We start from the raw sequence: 12551 nt of genomic DNA on the forward strand, positions 1-12551 counted from the left end.
TCAACCCTTTTGCATCTTTGAATTGACAGTGCCTTGTAGAAAACATATAGGTGGATCCTGTTTTTAATACATTCTTCCAAAGTCCGCATGTTGATTGGAGTGTTTAGTCCATTATATTTAATAACTGATAAGGAGACAGTCTTTACTACCAAAGTGAACTGAGTTTTCACATCCTAGACTAATGTTCTTGATGTTCCCTTTTAATATATAATCTAAGTATCAAGAAATACCTCTTTTTCTCACTGTGTGACTTTTAAAAATCCATCCTTTTTTGGTCTTAGGAAATGTCAAAGTGAAATTTAGTTTCAAATCCAATAGCATGCAAACTCAAATACATAGGAGTTCAATTTTAGAAAAAAAGTCTATATCCTGGTCAGGTATCTTTTCTATTTCTTTTTTTAAAAAACTTGTTACTGACGAAAAATTTATCACTGCAACATAATGTACTGGAAGTTCTAGCCAAAGCAATTATGCAAAAAAGATGCATACAATTTGGAAGAAGTAAAACTATCCCTACTCACAGATGATTTGACCCTATATATAGAAAATCCCAAAGAATACACACACACACACACACGCACACAACTGGAAGTAAAAAAAACAATGCAAATTTGCAAGGTTTAAGATCAACATGCAGAAGTCACTTATATTTCTATATAACTGCAACAAATAATCTGATAAGAAAACTAAGAAAATAATTCTGTGTACAACAGAACTCCAATGAATAAAATACCTAATAACAAATTTAACAAAGGAAATTAAAAACATGTATAATGACATTCATGAAACATTGTGAAAGTAAATAAAAAGACCTAAACAGAAAAACATCTATGTCCATGGCTTAAAACTTTTTAAACTCTTAAGATGTCAATACTTCCAACGCAGTTTATGGAATCAATGAAATCCCTATCAAATTCCAATACCAAGTTTAGAGAAATAGAAAGACATTCTTCATATTCATAAGAAACTGTAAGGGGCCCCACATATATAAAATACTGAAAAGGAACAACAAAGTTGGCAAATTGACACTTTTCAATTTCAAAACTTCATGAACTTGGATTTGGCAATGGACTCACAGATATGGAACCAAAAGCCCAAGAAACAAAGAAAAAAGATACATGGACTTCATCAATATTTATAAAAAAAAAACTTTGTGATTACAAGAACATTACTAACGAAGTGAAAAGACAACTACACATTCAAAAAATATTAACAAATCACATACTTGATAACAGTGTAGTATCCACAATATATGAAAATCCCCGGTCGGGCGCGGTGGCTCATGCTTGTAATCCCAGCACTTTGGGAGGCCGAGGCGGGCGGATCACGAGGTCAGGAGATCGAGACCACGGTGAAACCCCGTCTCTACTAAAAAATACAAAAAAAAAAATTAGCCAGGCGTGGTGGCTGGCGCCTGTAGTCCCAGCTACTCAGAGAGGCTGAGGCAGGAGAATGGCGTGAACCCGGGAGGCAGAGCTTGCAGTGAGCCGAGATTGCACCACTGCACTCCAGCCTGGGCAACAGAGCGAGACTCCGTCTCAAAAAAAAAAAAAAAAAAAAGAAAATCCCTTACAACTCAACAACAAAAACACAACAAGGACTCAAATAGACATTCTTTAAAGATGTACAAATAATGGTGAACAAGCACATATAAGGAATTCAACATCACGGGGTATTATAAAAATGTCAATCAAAACCACTGTGAGTTACCACTTCAAACTGACTACAATGGCCAGAATTTTAAAAGAAAAAAGGACAAGGATGTGGAGATATCGGAGCACTTCTACCTTGCTGCTGGGATATGTAGAATTGTTGAGCTGCTGTGGAAAATACTTGGAGGTACCTCTGAATGCTAAGCATAGAATTAACAGATGACTTAGCAATTCCATTCCTGTGTAAATTCCCAAAATAACGAAAATCAAGTGCTCAAAAAAATGCATGTATACACAAATTCACATAATCAGTATTCATAATACCCCCAAGACAGAACCCCCCAAATATCCATCAAGAAAGAAATGAATAGAGAAACAAAATGCAGGGCATACAAACAATAAGATTTTGTTCTACCACAAAGGTGAATGAAATTTTGATACAAGCTACAACACCCCAAATGAACCCTAGAAACTTAAGTGAATTACACCAGAAATAAACAGCACCAATATTGTAGAATTCTACTGACATAAAATATTTAGGAAAGGCAAAATTCATTGAGACAGAAAAGATGCTGAGATAATGATGGAAATGGGGGTTTTTGCTTAATGGATAGAGTTTTTGTTCGGAATGATGAAAAAAATTAGACATAGATAGTGGTTATGGTTTAACAACATTATAAATATAACAAATGCCATGGAATTGTACACTTAAAATGGCTGAAATAGAAAATCTTACATGAAAAGTTTAGAAATCATTTTAAAAAATGGTAAAAAATGGTAGCTCTGTAAAACATCTGGTTAAGAAAACAAAATCAAGCTACTTAATGGATAAAAATACTTTCAAACTACACATATAGCACAGGACTAGTATCTAGAATATACAAAGAGCTCACAAAATGCAACCATGAAAAAAGAATCCAAGTAGATAATGGGCAAAATATCAGAGAATATACAGATGTCAAATAAACACATGAAAATATGTTCAACATCATTAGTCTTTATGAAATTCTGATGCAAACCACATGGGATTTTATTGCATATCTTTCAGAATGGATGAACTAAAAAATGGTAACAAAAACAAGTGCTGCTGAGGATGAGAAAAATTAGGTCACTCCTACAAGCTGATGGGAATGTAAATGGTACAACCACTCAAGAAAAGAATTGACAAACTCTGTAATGGACCACAAGGAGGCCCAGGTCCCCTGGCCACAGCCAGTTCCTGAAGGTTCCAACCAGTTCCATCTCCCCTGTTTGGGGATAAATGGCCACACACACCATTTCGCATTTCTAGGATTCCTGCGTACCCTGATGTCTTCCCTAGGATTTTATCAGCCAGTGCAGGTCACAACACAACAGAGCTGTGACAGTCACCAGAGCTCTTTAGGGGCAAGTGAAACAATGACAAGTGACCATGAGAACAAGCAGTGATATAAATATCCCTTTGTGGGGTGACTCCACCACCTCTTCTGGGTGGTGCATCTGATTAAACAGTTCCTACAACTCTGACCCCTATGGCATGAGTGACAGTTGAGGGAGGTCATATGCCTAAGCTGACCTAGATTCAGCCATCCCCAGAATGTGTCGCTGGCAGGGGCATTTGAATTTAAGAAGAACTTGTTCAGAACTTGAGTTCAGACACTGGTGTCTCCCCACATCTCCTTCTGAATGCAGGGACACAGATGTGAGCAGAGAATCCTAGGCTTAGCTTCCACATGAAGTGACCCCCTCATTCACAGCAAGTGGGGTGCCCAGACTGAAACAGGAGTCTGATGTCCTCCAGGTCAGTGCAAGGCCACTAATGGGACAGTCACCTTTGTTTAGAAACATAGACACTTAACAGTGACATAAGGAGTCTAGCTCCACTTTTATCTTTGACCCCTGTCAGTGTGGAGGCTTCCACTAATCCCATCCTCAAACACGCACATTTGGCACTCTGGCTCTGGTGAGATATTTGATCCCTGCTGCCCTATCCAGGGCTCAAGAACTCTTCTCAGACCAACTACCACCTATAAGATGGGTTTATTAAAATTGTCATGTGTGCATTTTATCTTCTTTAAGAAATTAATTCTAGATAAGTCATCGGGGGTATCCCTAGAGAATTTTGAAATGCTAAAGTCTGGATCTCCAAGGCAACTGATTTCCATTCTCACTGAAAAACAGTAACATGCTTTATTAATTTAGAATAAACTTGGCAATTTGATTCTCTTAACAGATTGAACCAAAAGTCCTACTGCATTTACTTATGTCAACCATTTCATTCAAACATACACATTTTACACAATATACCCATTTAAAGTATAGAATTCATCAGTTTTTGCTATACTCGCAGATGCATGTAATCATCACCGTAGTCAATTTTCATCACCTGCATGATAAACGCATGTATCCTTTAAGTATCCATTCCTCTATCCTGCCATCTTCCTTCCCCAACATCCAGCCCCAGACAAACCAGTAATCTACCTGCTCTCTGTATACATTCCCTATTCTGAACTTCCATGTGAATGGAATAATGTGGGGTACTTAAATATCTTTCACTTACTACAGTTTTTTTGAAGAGACATACCTGCTACAGCACATTCCAGTATTTTATTTGGATTTATGGTGGAATTATATTTGATTGTATGGGTATTATTAATGCATATTTTGTACCATGCATTAGATGATCAGATGATGGATTATTTGGGTTCAAAGTTTTGTGTGAACACGTTTCTATTTCTCTTTATACCTATGACAGAAACTGATGGATCATACGGTAATTCTGTTCAATATTTCTTTTAATTTAAAAAGTTTTCTAATTTATTATTTTTTATTGTGGCAAAACCACAATATTGAATTTACCATGTTAACCATTTTTAAGTGTTCAGGTCAACAGTGTTAAGTATATTCACATTGTTGTGCAAGAGATCTCTAAAATTTTATCTTGAAAAGTCTAAGTCTATATCCATTAAACACTACTTCTACCTCCCTGCTAACTCCAGCCCCATTCTACAGCCATCAGCAACAATCTTGCTACGTTGTTTGTCTTTTGACTACTTTACAGAGTTTATGAGGGGAATCATACAGTATTTGTTCTTTTACTCCTCCCTTATTTCACTCAGCCTAATGTCCTCAAAGTTAATCCATGTTGTACCAAGTGACAAAATTTCCTGCTGTTCCCTTCAGGATGCTATTGTAAATTATTTTGGATATACACCCAGAAGTGAAATTACTGGACCATATTTTAATACTGTTTTTAATTTTCTGACAAGCTCAACCCCATTTTCCAAAATGACTGTACCACTTTACGTTCCCACCAACAATGCACAAACATTCTAATAACTGCAGCTTCACCAACACTTGTAATTTTCTGTTCTTTTGATGTTGGCCATTCTAACAGGTGTGAGGAAATAGCTCATTATACTTTCAATTTGCATTTGTCATTTGTGATGGTGAGCATAAATTGTCATTTGCATATGTTATTTGTAGAACTGTCCATTCAGAACCTTTGCCCATTTTTAAAACCAGGTTGTTTTATTTTTGAGTTATTGAAGTTCCCGGAGTTCCTTTTATGTTGAATATATTAAATCCATATCAGATATATAATTGGCATATTTTCTCCCATTCTGAAGAGTGCATTTTCACCATGTTGAAGATTTCCTTCAATGTACATCTGTTAACTTTGACGCAATCCCACTTTTCTATTTGTTGCCTATACTATTGGTGTCATATGCAATATATCACTGCAAATCTAACATTTTGATACTTTTCCCTTATGTCTTCTTCAAGGAATTTTAGTGTTTTACATCTTCTATTCAGGCCTTTATTTCACTTCTAGTGAATATTTGTACATGGTGTAAATTACTGTTCAGACTTCATTCTTCTGCAGGTGTATATCCAGTTTTCCCAACATTGTTTGAAAAGACTGTCCATTCTTCATTGTGCAGCCTTGGCACCTCTGTCAAAGATCATTTAGCCAAAAATGCAGTACATTTATGTCTAAGTTCTTTATTCTGTTCCATTGGTCTGCATATCTGTCTTTGGTCAAGTAATAGGCCATCTTGATTACTGTTGCTTCCTATTATGTTTTTGATACAGGAATTGTGAAGACCCAGCTTGGTTCTTGCTTATCAAGATTGTTTCAGACATTAAAGGTCCATGAAAATTTTATATATATTTTAGAATTTTCTTATATTTTTGCCAAAAAAAAAATCCATTGAAATTTTGGTACAGATTGCATTAAATCTGTAGATCACTTTGGGTAGTATGGACATTTTAACAATATTAAGTCATCCAGTCCATGAACACTGGAGTCTCTGAGAATATAGAAAAAAAGTCAATATGGATTATTCCTACTCTCACAGAACAATTCACACAGATGTGTGACCAGATATGTTAGGTTCTTCTATACACAAGACACAAATAATTCTGCAAGACTTTCTCCAGCAGACACCAGCAGGGTGTCCCCTAATTCAACTGATTTCCAACACTACCTGCAGATAGCATTAGATCCCACAGGTTAAGAGCTCAGTCCCACAAGATTGCCCCCACTTCATATGCTAGCTATAAGCTTAGGTTTCTGCAAATTCTGACTGAGAAGCTCTAAATTTGGGTTCCAATGACCGCCTCCTCAAGTTTGATTAATTTGCTATAGTGGCTCACAGAACTCAATAAAACACTACTTACTATAAAGGACAATATAAAAACATAGATGGACACCCAGGTGGAAGAGATGTATAGGGTAAGATATGTGGAAAGGGGCATGGAGCTTCTATGGCCTGTGTGTGTGTATCAACACTCTATAAACCTCCATGTGTTTACCTATCCAAAAGTTCCCCAAAAGCAGTCTTTTTGGGTTTTTTACGATGTCATCATTACATAGACAAGAATGATCATATAATTAGCCATTGGCAATAAACTTAACACTCAGCTCCTTTCCCTTCCAGGGAGAGGAAAGGTGAGGTTGAACATTCCAACCATCTAATCACATCGTTGGTTTTTGTTATCCCTGGTAACCATCCCCAGCCTGAGGCTATGCAGGAGCCCCAGCTATCAGTACTTTCATTAGCACACAGAATAAAACATCACAATATCACTTTGGAGATTCCAAGTATTTTAGGAGTTCTGGGCCAGGAAACAGGACAAAAGCCAGATATATATTTCTCAATATCACAGACATCTTTCTGTTTATTTTTATCTCATTTGTTTTCTTTTGGCAATTCTTTGTAGTTTTCATTGTTTTGCCTTCTTGGTTATGTTTATTCTTGTGGGATATGATAAAGTTTCTCTTCAAATAGCCTGATCAATCCTTTATTCTTTAATTCACAGTACTCCCTCCCCTTTTTCTCCTTTTCTCCTCTTCCCTTCTTTTCTGCCTTTCTTACATGCTCAGATACGCCACGGTACCAGGGATTATCAGTACCAGCTTGCATTCCTTTCCCTATTTGTAGAGAAGACTAGTTATGTAGCTCATTACAGACACCCCTTCCCCATTTCCTCTCTCTCTTATGTGCCCACCTTATCTAAAGAAAGTTCAAATGTTTAGCCAACCAAGGTTAGTTTAGATTGTGCAGCCCAACTCTAGCCAATGGAGAAAGGGTACAGGGGCAGGGTTTGCATCAGGAATAAAGGCTCTCTTGCCTCTTTGCTCTCATGGTGTGCTCTCATGGTGACTGGCCAAAGAGAAGCAACCCTCTGCTCAGAAGGAAAATTGCTTTGCTGAAAATCTTTTGTTTGAGTGTTCAATTTCCTTAGGATTTTGAGCATTATTCCCAACATTCTCAAGCATTTGTTATGCTATTGTAAATGGGATAGTTTTTTAAATTTCCTATTCTGATTACTTACTGACAGTATACAGAAACAGAAACGATTTCTTTGTGCTGATTTTGTATCCTTTGTATCCTACAACTTTGCTGAAGTCATATACAGATGGCCCTCCATATTTCTGGATTATGGATTCTATATCCATAGATTAAACCAACCACAGATTGAATATGTTCAGAAAACAAAATGGACAGCTTCTAGCTGTACTGAACACATTTTTTCTTAAACAGTACATTACAAAAACTATTTACCTAGGACTTAAGATTCTGTTAGTCATTAGAAGTAATCTAGAAATGATTTAACGTATGTAGGAGGATATGCATAGCTCATATGCAAATACTGTAGCTTTTTTTTTTTTTTTGAGACCAAGTCTCGCTCTGTCACCAGGCTGAAGTGTAGTGGTGCAATCTCGGCTCACTGCAACCACCACCTCCCGGGTTTAAGCAATTCTCCTGCCTCAGCCTCCAGAGTAGCTGGGATTACAGGCACCTGCCACCATGCCCAGCTAATATTTGTATTTTTAGTAGAAACGGGGTTTCACCATGTTGGCCAGAATGGTCTCGATCTCTTGACCTCGTGATCCGCCCGCCTCAGCCTCCCAAAGTGCTGGGATTACAGGCATGAGCCACCGGATCTGGCCAATATTGTGCCATTTTATATAATGGAATTGAATATCCATACATTTGGGTATGGGGGTGGGGGGTCTTGGAACCACTCCCACATACATAGGATGAATGTATTAGTTTTAAGTTCTAGAAATTGAATCCATAGATGATTTTATCATCCTAAAAAAGAGATAATTATACTTCTTCCTGTCCAATATGGAAGTCATTTATATCTTTTTTTTTGTCTAACTGGTCTGGCTAGGATTTGTTGTAGTATATTGAATAGAAGAGATGAGAATGAGTATCCTTGCCTCGTTCCTGATCTTAAAGAAAAAGCTTTCAGTCTTTTGCTATTCAGTATGATGTTACCTGGGGGCTTTTCATAAATGCCTTTTCCTATGTTGATGTAGTTTTCTTCTATTCCTGGGGGGGTTAAGTGTTTTTAATCAACCAATTCAAGAGTGTTAAATGTTGCCAAATTCTGTTAATATATTTTCCATTTCCAACGGTTCAAAATTATGCATTTTTGTTTCAGCTTTTTGTTGGGAAGAAGAAAACAACAAAAGCTTATTCCCTTTCTTTTCTGTTTTGTTTTTCTGTCATGGTAATACTTCGGAGAGGGGAGGGACCTCTCTGCTATAGTCTGTATAATTTTTTTTTTCCTCCGGAGAACTTCACATGAGTGTTATCACTCCAGCATGGCCACAGATGCTTTATGCAATTTAGTGAATCAGGCTTTATTCAGGTTTAAACTGACCCCTTTACTGTGCTATAGAGATGCCACACAAGTTGTCCCTGATAACCCAGAAGATCAGGGCCTTTGTTGAGTTAGAGGCATGGGCAGCAGCAGCAGCAGATGCAGCTACGGCAGAGGTACTTAAAGGTCATAGTGAATGCAGACTTCAGGATACCATCTAATGGCAGCTTTCCCACCCTCTCTTCTCTTTCTTTTTCAAATGACTGTTCCTTTAGAAATGACCACCTGACTGTCCCACAACTAGAACTGAATAAAATCTCACCACCAGCCCCCAACTTCAGACCAATAGATCAAGTCTGATGCCCAGTATCAGTCACAGCTTTACTCTAAAATACACAGATAGGCCCCAGTCAAAACATCCAACCCAGGACCACATTAAGGAGAATCCCAATTCAAGAATCCTGCTCATAAAGGTCAAAGAACTATGCAAAATGTTTACCTTGGTCAACTGTATGAAGAACTGAGGCTTGATATGCCTCAACAGTGTGACATAGAACAGTGTGCATCACCTCAAAGTGCATGCTGGCCATCAAGCAACAGAGCAAGTTAGCAACCCAGACAAGGGAAAACAAACCCATGATGTGATCAACATGTAGACATCCTGTGTATGGTGCCAGTTGTTATGGTCACCTGAAAAGGTGTGGTTCTGATGGTGACACTGATGGCTATGTGGCACACACACGAAGACAGTATGAAAAAGCTTATTAAGCACATCGTTGAGGTTTCAGGAAGAGCATGGCAAGCCTCTCAAGCAGGTGTGAAATGGCAAGAGAGAGCAAACAAAATAGCACTAATACCCATTATGAATGCTAATGCAGAAATCCTCATTTAGACACCAGCAAACCATGTTGAACAACATATTAAAAGCATTATTCACTTGAGCCTGGGAGACAGAGGTTGCAGTGAGCTGAGATCGTGCCACTGCACTCCAGCCTGGGTAACAGAGTGAGACCCAGTATCAAAAGTCAAATAAAATAAAATAATAAAGAAAAAAGGCATTATTCAATATAACCAAGTGATATTTATTCATGGAAAGGATGGCTCAACATATGAAAACCATCAATGTAATAATACAGTAGGCTGTACTATAAAAATGATGAAAAAATGAAAATCATCTCAATTGATGCATAAAAGCATTGCACAAAATTCAATACTCATTCATGATAAACAACTACAACATACGATGAAAAAAAGATAACTTCCTCAACCTGCTATAAGCCGTGCATGAAAAACCCACTCCATCATTTTGATGACAAAAAACTGGATTTTTAATATCTAACATCAGAAAGAAAACAAGGTTGTCTGCTTTCACTAGTTTCAAACCAGGCAAGAAAATAAAATGAAACCATTCCAGATTTAAGAATATATACAAAAACAGCACCCCAGAAAAATATACAAAATCACATTTTCTCACTGTACATATAAGTGCATAACTCCAGACACGGACACATAAACTCACAAACCTGCAGATATAAAGGGCCCAAGAGACACTAACCGACACTTCCAGAGAAACAGACTCTTAAGCCTTCTGCACTCTTCTTCAGGTTTCTCTGCTTCCTTGGGAATAACCACCTTGACACATTGCACATTTTTGCCTTTTCTTGCTTCTTCTCTTCTAGAATGTCACGTTGGAAGGGACAGTGATATTAGCACAGCTTTGTTCACTATACCAATTAGAGAACCTGTTACACAGAAGAGATGAACAATTATTGAATATTAGGAGTCAGACATACACAAAGAGGTTTCACACAAACCTCATCCCAGGTCCACATATAATTGATCTTCAAAGAGTGAATTGTTCTCACCCCCATTCCATGTGGCTGATGAGTACCTCCTAGCTCCCAAACCTCTCACAAAAGGTGGCTCTTCAGCAATCCTGACAGGGAAAGTATTTCCCACTACATGAATACAAAGTACAAAAATCCCTTTTCTACAAAATCACAAAATGGGAGTTGAAGGATGTAAACAGCGAGCCTGAAATGGATTGGGTATTATGCTCCAGCCCTTCAAACTGCTATAAATGCTTCCAGAAACATATCCCTTATGACCTGCCTCCTTCTCAGCTTGTTTTTCCATTAAGAGCTCAGTGAAGAATGGCAAAAGTGTGTATCTCATGGCTCAGCCACCATGCCCTACACTGTGCTCTCCTTGGTAGTCATCCCTCCGCTGAGGTCTCATCTGTCAGCAGACCTCACTTCAGATATCCTCTTGAGGCCACTTTAAGCCTTGCGTGGCAGCCACCTGACCTACATCTGCTATTGTAGGAAGGTGGGAGCCTAGGAATCTCAGACCACAGGTCTTCAAGCAAGATGAAGATCACTTCTGGGACCTAAGGAAAGACAGGAAGCTTTTTGAGGTCACATGAAAACCTGGCTGCCCTCGTTCCTGTCACTGCTTTTGCATGACACTGACTTGCTAACCAAGAAACAGTGAACACTGCCTCTGACAAAGGAGGGTTCAACACCCACCACACCTGCACAATTCAACACAGGTAGAAAACCACAATGGTGCCAGGACACAGTTTCTTGGGAATCCAGGATACCTTGCATTTTGGGAATGATGTAAAGCTAGTCGCTTTGATGGCCTGTGCAGCCTCTCTGACATGGCCATTCCCATATATCACAGGGGCAGAGTCTTGCAGGGAAGGTACCGTTCCAAAAATCAGTTAAGTACTGGCCTTTGTGTAGGGGATTATTAAACCAGTCCTGGAGGAGCATGCAGCAACGTGCATTGAGGCAAGGGGCCTAGGGCACAAACAGGACAAGACACTGGATATCTTAGGGTGAAATGTGTCAGAAAACTTAAGGTAGGCAAGTGTAAAAAGGTAAGAAGTTTGAGTGTGTCCTACAAGTAAGATATGGCAGGGCATATCTATGTGACTCCATTAGTGGTTTTGAGACTATTCTGACTATGGTGGTTGATGCAGAGCTAGTGGTGATGGGACATTGATTACTGTGTTTTTAAGCGGCATGTGTCCCAGGACACGGGTTCTGCCACTGCTTTTTCAGCCCTGTCAGCACACAGCCACCCGGGATTGCTACAGACAGACTTTCCAGTGTGAGATAGCTGAGAATTTTTCTGACTGTGGTGGTTGGTGCTGATGATGGTGAGTACTGTTTAAGGAGCATGTTTCTCAGGACACAGGTTCTGCCACTGTTTCTTCAGTGCTCTCAGTGTACAGCCACCTGGGATTGCTACAGAGAAACTTTCCAGTGTGAGAAACATGAGAATTTTTAAACACATTTACCAGCAAGCATCTGTAGCATGTGTTTGCAATGAGAAAGTGGGGGCTGGAAATGACCTCAAGAGAACTCTGGAAATAAATGATGCCAATGCCCATAAATTAGAATGTCCACAGGCAGATTCCAACTGAGAGAACTATGAGATGCAACTTTGTTTCAGAAAGATGGCATTTGCAAATATCTGACCCATGGACACTGATATGAACTTAAAGATAGACTCTAGGATCCCTCTGAATTCTACCCAGTCATGTATCCGAACTAAGGGCAGATACTGCCCTAAAGGGTGTTTTCTAATTTCAAACTGGGTTCTAAGAAAGGCCTATCTGAGGTCCAAGTCCTTCTTCCTCAGTCCTTGAATTCATCCTAAAAAGGACCCCAGGGTGAAGGGTTACACATGCAATGGAAGGCACTCCCATATGGCTCTAGTTTAAGAAGTTGCTCACCAGTGTAAATGTTTTCCTGGTCTCAAAATGAACTGGGGGGATGAAGAATTTCC

The sequence above is a fragment of the Hylobates moloch genome, unplaced genomic scaffold (assembly GCF_009828535.3).
Source record: "Hylobates moloch isolate HMO894 unplaced genomic scaffold, HMol_V3 SCAFFOLD_5, whole genome shotgun sequence".
Lineage (NCBI taxonomy): Eukaryota > Metazoa > Chordata > Mammalia > Primates > Hylobatidae > Hylobates > Hylobates moloch.